Source organism: Triturus cristatus, chromosome 7, assembly GCF_964204655.1.
Source record: "Triturus cristatus chromosome 7, aTriCri1.1, whole genome shotgun sequence".
Lineage (NCBI taxonomy): Eukaryota > Metazoa > Chordata > Amphibia > Caudata > Salamandridae > Triturus > Triturus cristatus.
The window spans coordinates 1,058,935,422-1,058,940,679 of NC_140590.1; the positions used below are offsets into that span (position 1 = coordinate 1,058,935,422).

Consider the following 5,258-nt stretch of genomic DNA (forward strand, 5'->3'; position numbering starts at 1 on the left):
ACCTGAAATATGTGAAATAGTTTCACAAACATCTTTGCAGTACCTACATGTAGCAAATGTACAATTTCTTCCCCTAGTGATGGTTTCTCTAGTATACAAGACATTTGCTCTCAATTTCAGCGCAGCTATGTATTGATTTTCTTTCATTTTGTTATGCTTGCTGATCCAGAAGTTTGAGGTTGGACTATTTGCTAAGTATTTTATACCATCACCTTGGACAGAAAGATTTGCCCATTTTTCAAATTCTTCTTTTCTCCAATCATATGTTGCTAACAAATTCAAATCATATCTCAGAAACCGACTGTCTAAAATGTTGAGTTTGTGTGTTTTGATGATGTTATCAATTTTTTCATTGATTACTTCTCCTGCATTGACTTTGTTTAGACCAATTGTTGTACATCGTTTGGGTATACTGAGGCCCCTAAAGGATCTTTTCGAATATAGGAGACCATCACATGTGTACGCAGGTAGGTGTAGGAAATGCTTGACATACTTTTTTATTGTTTGATACAGCATGTTTAAAGTTTTTGCTTCTGTTCCTGTCATTTCCAATTTAAATGACAGTTTAGGGATCAAGTACTGACACAACAGTTCTATTTTCCGTGTGGGCTTAAGTGGTAGATTATCAAGTTTTTTTAGCCCAATTAACAAGAACCTCATTATTTTGTTGTTGCTTGTATGGGCAGTGTGTGGATAAAAGTTTAATCCGAGATATCTCTCACTTTCTCCTGGATCAATATTTCCAATGTTTTGTTTTTCAAACTACCATGGTTTGCAGTTGTTAATCAGGATTTTATCTCTATGGTGACTTATATAAAATCCATGTGTCTTTTTTACATTAAGTTTTAATCCTGTTGTTTTACTGAATTTTTCAATGATCTTCAGATTTGTACTCATTCCTCCCCAGGTGTTGCTGAGTACTGCGATGTCATCGGCAAAGGCGAGAGCGGAGATTTGCACAATGAGACCATCAGATACGAATGTGAAGCCCTTGCCGTCTTTCTGAAGATCACAGATCAGAGGATCCATTGCAATGTTAAATAGCAGTGGGAATAAAGAGTCACCTTGTTTAACCCCAGATTTCATTGTTATTTCAGGAGTTGCTTCGTTGTTCTTTCCTTTGAAAAATGTTGTTGAGTCAGTGTATAAGTCTTTTATAATGTCTCTGATGTATGATGGAACTCTGTGCCTTGCAAGACTCTGTAAAATGGGACCATGGCTGACAGAGTCAAAGGCTTTTGAGATATCTATGAACACTACTGCTAATGAGTTACTGTTCTTTCGTGCCCCTTTTATGATATTTTGCAGGAGTCAGATTTTTGAGACAACCTCTCACCTTCATGAAGCCTTTTTGTCTCGTATTCAATTCCACAAAAACTTAGTCCTTTAGTTAGTATTTTTGTGAATAACTTCATGAACGCAGTACCGATGGTAATTGGTCGCCAAGTACTGATTTTTTTGAGTTCGCTTATCGGTAAATTCTTCGGTATCAATATCAACCAGTTCTTTTTAATACTTTCTGGTACTCTTCTCATCAATAACCAAGATGATAAGATTCTGGGCAGCAGCCTTGGTTGCTTGTTATACAAGTCATTTAGACCTATCTTATCAGGCCCCACTGCTTTCTTTAAATCTGAGTCATCAAGTTATTTTGGGCACTCTAATTTCTTTACACAAATTTCTAATTTCCCATTCATCCGGTATCCGATCAAGCAGTATGAATTTTGGGTTTTTCTTGTTTTCTTTTTCAATTATGCACTTGTAGTATTGGAAAATTTCATCAGCACTGTTTTGGCAAGTGGCATCTTCTGCCCCATCAGTGATTATCCAGGCAATTTTCTTTTTGTCTTTTTTAAATATTGCCTGGTATTCTTTGTAGCTGCCCTTTGCTTTTGCATAATTTTTCTTGTGTGTTCAATTGTGCCTTCCAATTTTCTTGTCTTTCTTTGGTATCTTGTTTTCTACTGAGGCATTCTTATGCTCATTTTGAGCAGAGTTCATAGGCTCATTATTGAGTTCACTTGCTGGTTCTCTATGATTTGCTGGTACAGGACTTACATCAGTGGTGTTTTCTGAGATATAAGTCACTATCTCATCCATCAGATCCTTAGCAGCATCGTGTTGCTCTATGTTTTTGGTGTACTTCTCGACTTCTGTGATTCTATCCTCCAGCTCAACAAAGTTTTTGATTTTTTGCGTACGTTTTCGATTGATAAAGTCTCTGCGCATTTCTGTTGTTACTTCCACTGTAACCTCTGGTTCATCGCAAGAGTCATTCACAGAGACAATTGATGCTTACAGTACATCTTTTGCCGATTTTTTACTCTTATCCCTTCTATCTCTTCTTTTTTTCTGCAATTTGTTTTCAGTTTTTACTGTCAAAATGCGGAACCATCAGCGCATTAATACTTTTCTTGTTTTCATACACTTTTTCCAATTCTGCTAGTAGCAGTATTCCTTCCTGTGTCCATAATTTTGAAGGTTTGCTGCTTGCTAAAGCTGCTAGTCTAGCCTCATTTTGTGCTCTTGGATGCGCATGGAGAGCATGTTGTGAAACTCCAATCTTTGTTCAAAATCTGAGGTCACAGAAGCTGCACAAAAATTGCAGCTCTCCTTTTGAGGTCTTCCTTTACATTTGGCATAATGGCATGCAATATTGTGGTATTCGGCTTCTTTATCACATTTTGAGCAATACGTTTTGAGATAGAAGCCTTTATGCTTGTTAGAGACATGTTTTCTTAGTTCTTTAAAAGTTCCCAATTTGTCTCCACACAAGTCACATTTATATTTTTCGTTTGGATATTTTCAATATGTGACTTTCTTTGTGTAATCACTTTTCTTTTTATTCAATTCTTTGCTGACCTCGTACACATAAGGTAAATTTTAAAAGTTGGTTGTAACAATGTTATTCTTGGCTGAGGAGGCCACAAACTCAATGGTTTAGCTGAGCTCTACTGTTGTGTCTTTGTTTGCATGGAGGGTGAACTAGGTGCAATATCGTGACCTGATTCGTTTTTGCTTGTTGCATTGTTTGAAGCGGGTGCTGGGTTGTCAAATTCGGTGAGGAGGTCAATGATTTCTGGAAAAGACAGCACCTTGTTACACCATCTTAACAGGGTTTTTAATCTACAGAAACTACCCAATCTGGAATTGTGTTCGTTTGCTTCGCCATTTCACACTATCACGCATGCCGACATGATAGAACCTTGTTTGGCCTGTCTCTATAGACTTCTCTATGCAGAATCTAGCACTATAGAGGCAGTTACCGGCGGGACCACTGGGAGGTAAAGGCCACTACAACCGAGAATAGATCAAGAGAGTCATAGTTACTCCCGCCGTTTGCCTGCGCTTCATTGAATTTCTTCACTTTGACATTCAGATCACTGGGCAGAAATCACATCACGTCAACACCTGTCTCGGGCATTCGCGATGCTTTGTTTTAATTAAACAGTCAGATTCCCCTGGTCCACACCAGTTCTAAACGCCAGCCCTGCGCACCCAGAAAGGGGGCACGGGGAGAGGTGACCACCGCAACTGGGACGACCTACAGGAAGGGCCCGGCTCGTGTCCAGAGTCGCCGCCGCCCCAGAGGAAGGCACCTCGTCCAGCCTCAGGGCGCCCCCAGCCCTGCTTCACGCCCCAGCCCAACTTACCCAGCCCTTAGAGCCAATCCTTATCCCGAAGTTACGGATATTTCTTGCCGACTTCCCTTACCTACATTGTTCCAACATGCCAGAGGCTGTTCACCTTGGAGACCTGCTGCGGATATGGGTGCGACCCGGCATGAGATTTACACCATCTCCCCCCGGATTTTCAAGGACCAGTGAGAGCTCACCGGACACTGCCGGAACCACAATGCTTTCCAAGGCTTGGGCCCCTCTCTCGGGGCGAACCCATTTCAGGGTGCCCTGCCCTTCACAAAGAAAAGAGAACTCTCCCGGGGCTCCCGCCGGTTTCTCCGGGGTCGTTTGCGTTACCGCACTGTATGCCGCGAGGGCGCCTGTCTCCACCACTCCGGATTCGCAGATCTGAACTCAACTCCCTTTCGATCGGCTGAGGACAACGGAGGCCATCGCCCGTCCCTTGCGAACGGTGCTCGCCCATCTCCTAGAACCGACTGACCCATGTTCAACTGCTGTTCACATGGAACCCTTCTCCACTTCGGCCTTCAAAGTTCTTGTTTGAATGTTTGCTACTACCACCCATATCTGCACCTGCAGCGGCTCCACCTGGGCCCTCACCCCGAGCTTCCGTGCGCACTGCAGCGGCCCTCCTACTGGTCATGGCTTCGCCCCCACGGCTCTCAGCGCCGGCAACGGCCAGGTATGAGCCCGACGCTCCAGCGCCATCTATTTTCAGGGCTAGTTGATTCGGCAGGTGAGTTGCTACACACTCCTTAGCGGATTCCGACTTCCATGGCCACCGCCCTGCTGTCTATATCAGCCAACACCTTTCTGGGGTCTGATGAGCGTAGGCTTCGGGTGCCTTAACACGGCATTTGGTTCATCCCGCAGCGCCAGTTCTGCCCACCAAAAGCGGCCCACTAGACACTCACATTCCATGCCCGGCTCCACACCAGTGAGCCGGGCTTCTTACCCATTTAAAGTTTGAGAATAGGTTGAGATCGTTTCGACCCCAAGACCTCTAATCATTCGCTTTACCAGGTAAAACTGGGCGCTCCGAACGCCAGCTATCCTGAGGTAAACTTTGGATGGAACCAGCTACTAGATGGTTCGACTAGTCTTTCGCCCCTTACCCAGGTCGGACGACCGATTTGCACGTCAGGATTGCTACGGACCACCACCAGAGTTTCCTCAGGCTTCCCCTTGCCCAGGCACCGTTCACCATCTTTCGGGTCCTGTCACGCACGCTCATGCTCCACCTCCACGACGGAGCGGGCGAGATGGGCCAGTGGTGCGCCTGCCGCTGGAAGCGCCGCGGGATCCCACCTCAGCCAGTGGGTGCCGGCACTCACCTTCATTTGACACAGGGTTTCGCTCAGCCCTCCAACTCGCGCATGTGTTAGACTCCTTGGTCCATGTTTTAAGACGGGTCGGGTGGGTATCCGACATCGCTGCAGACCCCTGGCACCCCTGGCACCCGTGGGCCTCCCTGCCGGTGGCGCGACACGGTTAGGGCGCACTGAGCACAGACCGCTCCAGTCAACAGTTGTGCCGGGAGCAAGGGGCCCCGTCCCCACTTCCCCACCCAGGCGCGCCCCAGCATGCCCCGCGGGGCGACCAGGAGTGGGTGCCCAG

General features: G+C 45.5%; 1 pseudogene; it reads right to left on the reverse strand.

The window, feature by feature from the left end:
• Window positions 1–3,730: 3,730 nt before the first annotated feature.
• On the reverse strand, window positions 3,731–5,036 carry LOC146811086 (28S ribosomal RNA; annotated as a pseudogene).
• Between the last annotated feature and the right edge of the window lie 222 nt (window positions 5,037–5,258).